Raw genomic sequence first — 13496 nt, 5'->3', positions numbered from 1 at the left:
CATATCCAAAGTATGTATAAAACTTATGCAGCTCAACACCAAAAAAATACAAATAATCTGATTTAAAGATAAGCAGAGGACCTGAGTAGACATTTTTCCAAAGAACACATACAGATCGCCAACAGACACATGAAAAGAGGCTTGACATCACTCATCATCAGAGAAATGCAAATCAAAACCACAATGATGTATCACCTTACACCTGTTAGAATGCCTAGTATCAAAAAGACAAGAAATAACAAGTTTTGGTGAGGATGTGGGGAAAAGAGAACCCTCATGCACTCCTGGTGGGAATGCAAACTGGTGCAGCCACTGTGGAAAACAGTATGGAGGTCCCTCAAAAAATTAAAAATAGGACTACCATATGATCAAGTAATTCCACTACTGGATATTACCACGTCCCAAATGAACACTAATTTGAAAAGACATTCCCTTGTATGTTCACTACAGCATCGTGTACAATAGCCAAGATATGGAAGCCACCCAAGTGTCCATCAGTGGATGAATAAAGATGTGGTGCGCATGCGCGCACACACACACATACACACACACACAGAGGAAATGTTACTTGGCTATAAAAAAGAACTAGATCTTGCCATTTGCAACAACCTGGATGGACTGAGAGTGTATAATGCTAAGTGAAATAAGACAAATACCATATGATTTCACTTACACGTGGAATCTAAAAAAACAGACTCAAGTACAGAGAACAAACTAGTGGTTGACAGAAGGGAGATGGGTGGAGGGATGGGCACAATAAAGGGGACTGGAGGTACAAACTTCCAGTTGTGAAATAAGTAAGTCACAGAGATGAGAGTACAGCGTAGAGAATATAGTCAGTGATGTCATAATAAAGTTGTGTAGTGACAGTGACTCCACTTATCATGGTGAGCAAAGAGTAAGGTGCAGAACTGTGGAATCAATCTGCTTGAAACTAACAAACATTGAAACTAACAAACACTTGAAACTAACAAAACATTGTATGTCAATTATGTTTCAATGAAAGGATTGTCAAGTCTAAGAAAAAGATAATAATGGTCACACCCACACAAAAAAGAAGGCTTTCTCAGTCATAGTAGCATCAAAAAACAATTAGTTAGGAATAAATTTAATGTAGGAAGTTTTTTTTTTTAAGATTTTATCTATTTATTGGAGAGAGAGAGAGAGCGAGAGAGCACAAGTGGGAGGGCGGGGAGCTGGGTAGATGGACAAGCAGACTCCCTGCTGAGCAGGGAGCCTGACACGGGGCTCGATCCCAGGACCCTGAGATCATGACCAGAGCCAAAGACAGATGCCCAACTGACTGAGCCTCCCAGGCGCCCCGGCGGTGAAAGTCTTGAACAGCAAAATCTACAAGACTGCTGAAAAAAATAGAAAAACACACAAAGGGAAAGACAGACTGTGTTCATGGATTCAAAGAGTTAATATTGTTAAAATGTATATACTACTCAAAGCAATCTACGGAGTCAACACAATGCCCATCAAAGACTAATGGCATTCTTTGCAGAAACAGAAAAACTGTAAAGTCTGTATGGAACCACAAAGGACTCCGAAGAGCTAAAGCAATCCTGAGGAAAAAGAATAAAACTACAGGTACTGCATGTCCTGACTTCAAATTATACCACAAAGCTGTAGCATTAAAAACAGTACGGTGCTGGCAAGGAAACAGACACACTGACAAACAGAACAGACAGCCCAACATTAACCTCTGCTTATACATTAAACTAATATTCGACACGGGGGCCAACAGCACCGAAGGGGAAAAAGACAGACTTCAATAAATTATGTTGAGAAAACTGAATGAACACACGCAGAACACTGAAACTGGACATCTTACACCACTCACAAACATTCACGTGAAATGGATTACACACTTAAACATACGGACTCATACTATACGACTCCTAGGAGAAAACACAGGGAAGAAGCTCCCTGAGACTGGTTTTGGCAATGATTTTGGGATATGACATCAAACAGCAAAGGTAAAAATCAACAGAAGGGATTACATCAAACTTAAAAGCTTTTGTACAAAAGAATTAACAAAATTGAAAGGCAACCTACAAAATGGGAGAGTTTTTGCAAACCATATGTTAGATAAGGGGTTAATATCCAAAATATAAAAAGAATTCATACAACTCAATAAGAAAGAAGCAATCTGATTTAAAAATGGGGAGAAGAACTAAACAGACATTTTTCCAAAGAGGACATCCAGAAGGCCTCCAGGGATGTGAAAAGATGCTCAACATTGCACATCATCAGAGAAATGCAAAGGAAACCACAGGTGTTAGAACGCCTATCATCAAGAAGACAAGAGTAACAAGTGTTGGCAGTGAATGTGGAGAGAGTAAACCCTCGGGCACTGTTGCTGGGAATGTAAACTGGCACAGCCATTGAGGAAAACTGTACACAGGTGCCTCAAAAAATTAAAATTAGAACTACAACGTGATTCTACTTCTGGGTATTTACTTGAAGAAAGTCAAAACACTATCTTGAAAAGATACCAGCACTTCCATGTTCACTCAGCACTACTTACAACAGCTGAGATACAGAAACAACCAGAGGGCCCGTCAGTAGATGAAAGGATAAAAAAATGTGGCACGCGTGCATGTACACACAGGAGTGTTATTCAGCTGTGAGAAAGGAGGATGTCCTGCCGTTTGTCACAACGCGGAGAAACCCTGAACACAGGATACTAAGTGAGGTAAGCCCGACAAAGACAAGTACTGTATGACATCACTTACATAAGTGGAATTTTAAAAAGCCAAACTGTAAAAACAGAGAATAAAATGGTGGTTATCAATGGGCGGGGGTGGGGAGACAAGGCAGATGTTTTTAAGGGTACAAACTTTTTTTTTAAGATCTTATTTATTTATTTGACAGAGAGAGAGATCACAGGCAGGCAGAGAGAGAGGGGGAAGCAGGCTCCCCACTGAGCAGAGAGCCCGATGCGGGGCTCGATCCCAGAACCCTGAGATCATGACCTGAGCTGAAGGCAGAGGCTTAACCCACTGAGCCACCCAGGCGCCCCTAATGGTACAAACTTAAAACAAGTAATAAGTAAGTCCTAGAGATCTAATGCACAGTACACGGACTACAGACAATAATACTGTATTACAAACATCAAACTTACTAAGAAACTAGAACTTAATTATTGTAAGTACTATAAAGAAAGGATAATTATGTAATGTGAGAGATGCTAATTAACTGCTACAGTGATAATCATATTATGATACACAAATGCATCAAATCCTATACTATAAGGTGTTGTACACTGTAAGTTTATAAAATATTATGTCAAACCCATTTCAATAGGAAAAAATGAAAAGTAGAATTTTTGCAATTATAAAAAAAAAGCAGTAGAAAATAGAAAGTAATTTTTTTTTAAAGATTTTATTTATTTATTTGACAGAGAAAGAGCAAGAGAGGAACACAAGCAGGAGGAGTGGGAAAGGGAGAAGCAGGCTCCCTACTGGGCAGGGACCACCCCCCCCATGCACAGGGAGCCCGATGCGGGGGTCGATCCCAGGACCCTGGGATCATGACCTGAGCTGTAGGCAGACACTTAATGACTGAGTCACCCAGGCACCCCAAAATAAACTAATTTGACATTAAATTGATGATGTCTTTTTTTTGAGTAACAATGGTTATATCTATGTATTAAGTATGCTCTTCTAGACATTTAATCAAAAAACATGGTTTGGGTAAAAACATAAATTAGAAAAAGTACTACCGGAAAACATGGTGAAACAGACATTTTTACCTGGGTAGACACAACTTTTTCTCTGATTAAATTAGAGTTTCTTTGGAGGCTGATTTTTTTTTTTTTAACTAAATGGTAATCTGTTATATTAACAGTGAAGGTGTGACACTTGTCCACAAAATCCACTTGTCACTAATAGTATAGTAGTAAGCAGTGTCACAGTTGTGTTTCTAAAATGCTCCAGACCACTGAAGCTTAATCCTATGTCAGTAGATGTTACTAGATTTAATCTCTCCATTTCTTAATGTTTTAAATATCACGTTGCTTAGTCTGTTGAAAATACACCTTAAAAGGACAACTGTACTATGACAGGGAATGAAGGGTAGGAGAATTCGTCCGAAGTAAAAGTATGATGTTGAATCCACTGAGCCCATGAACCACACATAACAAAGGGAAATGAACGGGCGACTGACGTTTTGCTCAGAGAGTTCTGAACATTCATGAGGAACAGCTGTGGTTAACTGGGGGCTCGGTGTCTGACACCTGTCCAGGTGTTAGCTACAATTTACAGGTGAAGAAACAGATGAGAGGACTGATGACTTGCTCAAGGCCCCCCCAAAATCACAAGTGGTACAGCTGACATCGAAGCCCAAGTCTGAGCCTGACATCCAAATTTTTAACCACTTTGCTAATGACTGGGTCTCATTTTTACAGTTTAAGTAAAAATTTCTTAGCCCTAGTTACTTTTAGTTGGTAATTTTGTTTTTTTAAATAAGTTTTATGCCCACTGTGGGGCTTAAACTCAGGACCCCAAGATCAAATGTCACATTTTCTATGGACTAAGCCAGCCAGGTGCCTCTTACTTGATAATTTTTGATGTTCTGCAAAACAGGACAGCTGTGTCTCTCTCACGGGTTTGTGGGACTTTACATAGCTTTTGGGTACTTTGGACCTCATGTCTTCTCCCAATCTGACATTTTTTTTTAGCTTTGGTTATAGTGTTTTTAAAATAAACTTAATTTTTAGAATTATTTTAGCTTTACCAAAAAATTGTGAGGATAGAGAGTTCCCTCATATTCAGAGCCAGTTTCCCCATTATTAACATATCAATATGTTACAATTAATAAACCAATATTAATATATTGTTATTAACTAGAGTCCATGTTTTATTTGGAATTCCTGAGTTTTGAACCAATGTCTTTTGTCTTTCCCAGGATCCCATCTAGGAAACCGTATCACATTTAGTCATTGTGTTTTCTTAGGCTCCAGGCTGTCAGAGTTTCTCAGATGTTGTTTATGGGTTTTTTTGCTTGTAGTTTTCAATTTTAATATAATCAAACCTATGAATCTTTTCCTTTGTTTTGTGCCTTAAGAAATTTTTTCACATACTCTTAATAATAATAATCCTCTAAAATTTTTAGTTTTCCTTTCCACATTATATATGATGAGGATGGAGTTAAAACCATTCTTTTCACATTTCCATAAGGATAGAAAATCAATTGTTCCAGTAGTTTTGTAGGTTTTTTTTTTTGAAAAGGCACTCTTCCCCTAACCAACCACTCTACTTCCCCATTTATAAAGTCATACATCTGACTTAGTTCTGTATGTTCCTGTATGTATGACAGTGGATTTCTAGGTTCTCTGTTTTCTTGGTTTATCTACTTGCATGTCAATCTTTAATTCATTCAGCATGTATTTATGTGAGTGCCCCCTGTGTGCCAGGCACTGTTTTAGGCACAATTAATGCAGGGGCAAACCAAAGTGTATGCCCTCCATGGAACTGACATTTAAGGTGAACCTCTATTATTACTTTAAAACACCACCTTCGGGACGCCTGGATGGCTCAGCTGGTTAAGCATCTGCCTTCTGCTCAGGTCACGATCCCAGGGAATGGGACCAGGAAAATGGACCACCTGGGTTCAAACCTGATGCTCAGCTGGGAGCAGCCTGCCTCTCCCTCTCCCTCTGTCTGCCACTCCCCCTGCTTAGCTCTCTGTCAAATAAATTAATAAAATCTTAAAAAATCAATAAATAGAGATGCCTGGGTGACTCAGTTGGTTAAGCTGCTGCCTTTGGCTCAGGTCATGATCCCAGGGTCTTCAGATCGAGTCTTGCATGGGGATCCATGCAAGACAGGGAGCCTGCTTCTCTCTCTGCTTCTGCCTCTGACTCTGCCTGCTTGTGTGGTCTCTCTCTCTCTGACAAATAAATACAAATAATAAAAATCCTTAAATAAATAAATAAATAAATAAAGCACTGTATTCATTTTTACTGGTCCTTGATCCTTCCATGAAAATTTCAAGGACAACTGGTCAAATTTCATCAAAAACCCTATTGGAATATTGACTGAAATAATTTGAAGAGAATTAGCCATTTTAAGATCCTTTCATCTGTGAATATGGTATATCATTCTATTTAAATTGCCTCTGATGTTGTTCCTTAAAATTTTATAATTTTAAAAATAATGATCATGCATAAACTATTAGATTTACTCCTAGAAACTATATGATTTTTGTTGCTATTGTATGAAGTATAATTTTTAATACTACATTTTATGACTGACTTTTGCTGAACACAGAAATGCTGCTGGCTTTTGTGTATTAATCTTGAATCTAGGTTGATTTGTTTGCCTATGGATTCTCTTGGAACTTCTGGGTAAGTAGATAAGCATATTATTTATGAATAGTGGAGTTCACAACTTTCCAATTTAATACCTTTTCTTTTTCTTGTCTTATGGAGATGGCTAAACTGTAAAATAGTAACTGAAGTAAAGCAGGGAAAGGACATATCTTTGTTTGTTCCTGATTTTAAAGAGTAGGTTTTAAGTTTCACCAGTATGTATGGTGTTTGCTGTAGATTTTTAGGAGATATCTTATCAGGATATGAAAGTTATCTTTTCTTCCAATTTTCTAAGAGTCTATGTTAATGGTTATTTAATTTTATCAAGTTGTTTTTCTGAATCTATAAGAATTTCATCTAGTTTTCCTCTTTATTAATGGATTACTTTTAATAGATGTTACACTGAACTATCCTTAGTCATGGTATACCATATTTTGATATACAGTACTGCATTCAGTTTATTGATCTCTCCTTATTTATTTGACAGACAGAGATCACAAGTAGGCGGAGAGGCAGGCAGAGAGAGAGGAGGAAGCAGGCTCCCCGCCAAGCAGCCCAATGCTGCGCTTGATCCCAGGACGCTGGGATCATGACCTGAACCGATTTTGATTTAGTTTTGCCAGTTTTACTGATGTAACTGACATTCACATTTAGATTTTTGTGTTTACATTTATAAATGAGAAGAACTTATAATTTACCCTTCTTATAATCTAAGGTTCAGGTTTTGCTACTACAGTTAGAAAACAATTTGGGGGACAAAACACTGATTTAAAAAGGTTTCTTATTAGTATAGTTTAAGACAGGCAATATTTTGTTTTGTGTTGATGTATCATATTTGCCAGATCAGGTTTTTGTTTTGTTTTATTTTGAAGTACACTGGGGGCAGGGAAAGAGGATGACTGTTTTAGACGGATTCATTTTGGCTTTGGAAATGTTCAAATTTTTCAGTAGCTTTACATTTTTCCACCCAAATTCCACTATAATTGCTTCTGGAGTTGGATGAAAACTCAAAACAAGTTTTATTTTTTAGAAAGCTTGATAGTTAAAAAAAATTGTTTAGAAGTTTGGGATATTAAGGGGTGCCTGGGTGGTGTAGTCAGTTAAGCATCTGACTCTTGGCTTCAGCTCAGGTCATGATCTTAGGGTCCTGGGATTGAGTCCTGTGTCAGGCTCCCCGCTCAGTGGGGAGTCTGCTTGTCTCCCTCTATCTCTGAAATAAATCTTAAACACACACACGCACACACACACAACAACGACACAGACATAAACCGATTCATATATGGTCAATTAATTTATGACGTAAGAATCAAGAATATATAATCAGGAAAGGACAGTCTCCTCAATGAATGGTGTTGGGAAAACTGGACAGCAACACACAAAAGAATGAAAATGGACCACCATCTTACACCACTCACAAAAATTAATTCAAAATGGAATAAAGACTTGAATGTAAGACCTGGATCATAAAACTCCTAGAAGAAAACAAAGGTGGTAAGCTCCTTGACAGTGGTCTTGGTAAAGATTTTTTGATCTGACTCCAAAAGTAAAGGCAACAAAAACAAAAGTAAACAAGTGGGACTATATCAAACTGAAAACTTCTGCACAGCAAAGGAAATCAACAACAAAATGAAAAGGCAACCTACTGAATAGGAGAAACTTTTTGTAAATCATATATCTGAAAAGGGGTTCATATCCAAAATGAATAAAGAGCTCCTACAACTCAGTATCAACAAAAATTCCATTAAAAATGGGCAAAAGATCTGAATAGACATTTTTCCAAAGACATACAGATGGCCAACAGACCCATGAAAAAGATGCTCAACATTACCAACCATCAGGGAAATCAAATTAAGACCACAGGGAGATACTGCCTCACACCTGTTAGAATAGCTGTCATCAAGAAGACAAGCATAACATGTATGGGCAAGGATGTGAAGAAAAGAAACATCTGTGTACTATTGGTAGGAATATAAATTGATGCAAACGCTGTGGAAAACAGTACAGAGGTTCCCCCCCAAATTAAAAATAGAACTACCATATGATCAAGCCATTACACCCGCAGGTATTTATCAGAAGAAAACGCTAATTTGAAAAGATATATTCATTCCCATGTTCACTGCATTATTTACAATGGCCAAGACACAGAAACAACCGAAGTGTCCATCAGTGATTGAATGAAGAAAATGTGACACACACACACACACACACACACACACAGAGGAATATCATTCAGGTGTAAAAAAAAATATAACACTTTGCCATATGAGACAACATGGATGGACCTTGAGGGCATTATACTAAGCAAAACAAGTCAGAGAAAGACAAATACTGTATGACCTCACTTACATGTGGAATCCAAACAACAAACAAAAATAAATAAACCAAACTCATAGATGCGGAGAACAGACTGGTGGCTGCCAGAGGGAGGGGTGGGAGGGTGAGGGGGCTCAAAAGTTACAAACCTGCAGTTATAAGTCACTGGATGTAATGTACAACATGGTGACTATAGTTAATAATACTGTGTTTCATATTTAAAAGTTGCTGAGAGTAGACCTTAAAAATGGTTGATGTGGGGCGCCTGGGTGGCTCAGTGCGTTAAGCCTCTGCGTTCGGTTCAGGTCATGATCCCAGCGTCCGGGGATCAAGCGCAGCATTGGGCTGCTTGGCGGGGAGCCTGCTTCCTCCTCTCTCTCTGCCTGCCTCTCCGCCTACTTGTGATCTCTGTCTGTCAAATAAATAAGGAGAGTCTTTTAAAAAAGAAAAGAAAAAATGGTTGATGTACGTTTTGCGATATACACAAATATCGAATCATTATGCTATACACCAGGAACAAAAATGTCATGTCAATTATGCCTCAAAAAAAAAAAAAAAAAGCCCAACTCTCAATATGAATCCAATACCAATTTTTATTAAGCTTCAAAAGATACAAAATGGCAATGCAGCCCCTAGACAGCAGTTGCTTCACAAAGTCTTGAACATCTTAAGGGCAGTTTCAGGACACTTCCACCCAAACACGGAGTCCTTAGTTACAAAAACTGAAACGGATTTGGAAAGTTCCCCTCCATTCCCAATAGAACTTTTATACGTATAGTAACAGTGCTTACCCCTTCTGCTGTGTGAGGATTAAACGAATCCTTGTAGAGTGTGACTCAGCGCCCGGGACACCGTGGGCGCTCCAATGGCACTGCTACCGTCGCGCGGCAAGCTTCTCGTTTCCTCCCCCACCGCTTAATCCACCGGAGACGCCGCGCTACGCACCAGAAGCCTCCAAGCTGACATTTAGCTCCTGCGCTCCAGGTGGGCACAGCTCCGGGAGGCTGGCGACGTCATTACAGTCCAAATAGTGTCACACGGTAGATGGGGGTGAAATCCATTTACTTAGATATCTTTTTCCTAAAAGTATTTTTACTGTTCACGAGCTCTGAGTTTTAGCCGAACCCAAAGAACTTGCAGTTTCAAGAACCACTAATTTTTTGAACTCGCTAACGAGCGAGTCGCGCTTTATGCGCAGGCGCCAACAGCGCTCCGGCGGGCTGTTCTCGTCCCGCCTCTTCCGCCAGGCCCAGGCACCGATTGGCCCGTGATCCCTATAAGAGGCGCACTGGCAGCACGTGGTTGGCTCAGTGGGTTAAAGCATTTTCTGCTCCGGTCATGGCCGCGGGGTCCTGGTATTGAACCCCTCCTCCTCTAGCTCTCTGCTCAGCGGGGAGCCTGCTTCCCCGCCGCTTCTCTCTGCCTGCCTCTCCGCCTACTTGTGATCTCTGTCAAATAAATAAAAATCTAAAAAAAAAAAAAAAAAAATGGCTGTGCAAGCGCAGAATGTCCTTTTCCTCAGCTGCCGCTAAGATGCTCGGTCCTTCCGAGCAAGATAAGGCCGTGTTGGGGTGAGGCCCTCACTTCACCGGGCGACTAGCACTCGCCAGCACCATGGCCTCGGTCGCGGAGCTTGCTTGCATCTACTCGGCCCTCATCTTGCACGACGATGATGTGACGGTCACGGTGTGTGCGTGCCAGACCCGCGCCATCAACATCCCCGGCGGAGGCGGGAGGGTAGGGGCCCAGCGGCCGGCGGGCCCACGTGCTCCAGCTTCCTGGGGGACTGGAGTACAGCCCGGCTGCGCGCTGCGGCTTTGGGTTTTGCTTCAGCGAAACTTCCGCGGCGTGTGGGGATTCTAACCGCACCCGGGACACTCCCTGTTTGGTGGCCCTGAATTCCTGCGCTCCTCTTGCTAGGCCTTGTTGGGCCAGGCTGCGGGATGTGGAGAGCAGGTTTGCTTGCTCTACCTCCGGCCCTGACTCGCAACTTAATAGATGGGCTTGGCTTGGGCAAGTCCCCGCTTGCGAAATGGCAGCGATGCTCCGCCTTGCGAGGGGCCGGGCACACCGGCGCCGGGTGCATTCCGTTTGCTCCTGGTGATGTTAAGAGCGTAAGAAAGGGTCAGTTTTAAATAAGCGCACATGAAATACAGGTAGAATCTGTGAAATGGTTAAACACGGTTTTGGACACACGTTTTCAGGGACTTTCGTTTGCAGTGTTTTGGAGACGTTTACGAAAACTACACTTTGGTTTGCTGTTTTTTAGGAGGATAAGATCAATGCCCTCCTTAAAGCAGCGGGTGTGAATGTTGAGCCCTTCTGGCCTGGCTTGTTTGCAAAGGTAAGGTGAGGGCAGCCAAGTGATGTGGAGAAGCAAATCTGGGGACATTACTGATTAAGTCAGGTATTCGTGTAACACTAAAAAGGCTGGAGAGTGCCATATTCCACTGGATCTTTAAGTGATATTTCCTCATAGTTCCTTATCTAGAGCCTAATTAAAGTTTGTCTTTTACTTCTTGATTTCAGTCTGGTTTCTCTTTGCTTCTGTTCTGAAACCATGACATTCATAAATGTATATATGATATACAAACGTGCACATCAAATGACTCCTTAAAACGGCCACCCAGGGGATAATATCGCCCATGCTGTTCCAAGCACATTATTCCTGCACGATAGTCTGGTTTCATGGAAATTGGATGTAGTGACCTTTCGTTGGCCATTTACTATTTTGGGGGATATAAAAAGACTAAAGACGACAAGATTCCTACCCAAGGAACTTGGCACTGGCTATCTTTCCTATTTTATGTTACTTAATCCCTGGCAAGAGGCTGTTAGCTTCATCTCTTCACATTGTGTCCAGAGAGTTTTGAATGACTGAAAACACTGTGCCTTTAGTAAAGGTCCTCTTCTTTAATAAAGTCCCTGGACTTAGCAGTCTGAAAAATTGAATTCACTGTTAAGAGGAGATCTGGAACCGTGGAAAGAATCCTGGTTTGAGTGTTTAAGGAGGCATGAGTTTTTTGGCCAACAACTTACACCAGCATTTTGGGGCCAGTTTTCTCACCTATAAAAGGAAGGAATTTAGTTATTCTGTCTTGCTACCTAAATATGGCAATACAATTGTAAGATTTAAAGCTTGAGTAGTTTTGTGTGTGTGTGTGACTAATTTTTAATACAGCTATGTGGTCATAAACTAGTCTAAGTCTTGGGGAATCTAAGTAGCAGCCAAATGTCACTGGGAGACTCCAAAGAAGGAAGAATGATATAATGTTGGGAATTGGTTGTTGTCCCTTTAAGGGGGGGGGTACCTTTGGAGGTGTGTGTCGGGGGAGTGCTGTAACAAAAGGCCAGAATGAGTGTGATGGCCTATGCTTGTGTGTTGCAGGCCCAGGCCAACGTCAACATTGGGAACTTCATCTGCAGTGCAGGAGCTGGTGGACCCACCCCAGCAGCTGGTGCTTGCGCCAGCAGGAGGTCCTGCTCCTTCCACCACTGCTGCCCCAGGTAGGCAATTGTTTTTTTTTTTTTTTTTTTTAAATTGGAGGGAGGAGGGGCACCTGGGTGGCTCAGTAGGTTAAAGCCTCTGCCTTCAGCTCAGGCCATGACCTTGGGGTCCCGGGATGGAGCCCCGCATGGGGCTCTCTGCTCAGTAGGGAGACTTCTTCCTCCTCTCTGTCTCTCTGCCTGCATCTCTGCCTACTTGTGATCTTTGTCTGTCAAATAAATAAATAAAATCTTTAAAAAAAAAATTGGAGGGAGGAGTGGAGATGAAGAGCAGTGATGCCTAGAATACTTAATTTGCTAAGAGTAGATGATGTATAGAAACCCTACAGCCAGGGGCATGGTTGGAACCAAGCCTAGGACATTTTTGACCAGGTAAGTTGAGGGGCCTGGAGCTCTTTGGAGTTTAAAATACTCAGCAGGTGTTGACTTTCTGTTTTTTAGCTGAGGAGAAGAAAGTGGAAGCAAAGAAAGAAGAATCTGAGGAGTCTGATGATGACATGGGCTTTGGTCTTTTTGACTAAACTGCTTGTGTAAGCTGCTCAATACAAAGCTGAACTCTTGGTTGCTGTTGGTTTTGCCCATTGTTTGGGGATATGCAGTGTACAGACGATCTCCTCTCTGCAGCACTGGCTGCCGGCCTCTTCTGGTATGACCCCAGAGTTGGGTTTTTGCCCCCTGCCACCTCCAACTCCTGGTGAGAAATAATGCACCAGCCAGATGCTGTGCCAAGAATACCTAATGTTGCGTGTGGAATTGCATGGAGAGGTGGGAGAGAGATCAGAGCAGATGGCTTGTCGGAGTCACCTGTGTGAGTTCATGACCACAGGGTTTGTCTCCTTGACAGGAGTAAGAGTCGGTGGTTCTGGTATTATCAAGGCCTCTTAAAAATCCCAAGTAAGGGGCACCTGGGTGGCTCAGTTGGTTAAGCATCTGCCTTCGGCTCAGGTCATAATCCAGGGTCCTGGGATTGAGTCCCACATCAGGCTCCCTGCTCAACAGGGAGCCTGCTTCTCCCTCTCCCACTCCTCCTGCTTGTGCACCCTCTCTCTCTTTGTCAAATAAATCTTTAAAAAGAAAAAAAAAAATCCCAAGTAAAATCCTGGCTACAAATTTTTTGAGCTGTGCCGAGTCATCAGAGGTAGAGTACTGTTATATCCCTGGGCTTATAATTCAGCAATACTGAAGGAGTGGTGAGAATTCAGGTTTGTTGGGGCGCCTAGGTGGCTCAGTCGGTTAAGCTTCTGCCTTGGGCTCAGGTCATGATCTCAGGGTCCTGGGGTTGAGCCCTGCATTGGGTTTCCTGCTCATTTAGGGTTTTACTACACTAGTAATCTGCTTCTCCCTCCTACTCTGATTT

The 13496-nt window shown here is 41.6% G+C and overlaps 1 pseudogene; it reads left to right on the top strand.

Annotated features, from left to right (window-relative positions):
• The first annotated feature begins 10236 nt into the window (after positions 1-10236).
• LOC116871989 lies at positions 10237-12703 on the top strand (annotated as a pseudogene).
• The last annotated feature ends 793 nt before the right edge of the window (positions 12704-13496 follow it).

This window comes from Lontra canadensis, unplaced genomic scaffold (assembly GCF_010015895.1).
Source record: "Lontra canadensis isolate GAN:19392208 unplaced genomic scaffold, GSC_riverotter_1.0 scaffold28, whole genome shotgun sequence".
Classification (NCBI taxonomy): Eukaryota; Metazoa; Chordata; class Mammalia; order Carnivora; family Mustelidae; genus Lontra; species Lontra canadensis.
Note: the sequence above shows the minus strand (reverse complement) of the source record. Positions and strands in the feature narration are given on the sequence as shown.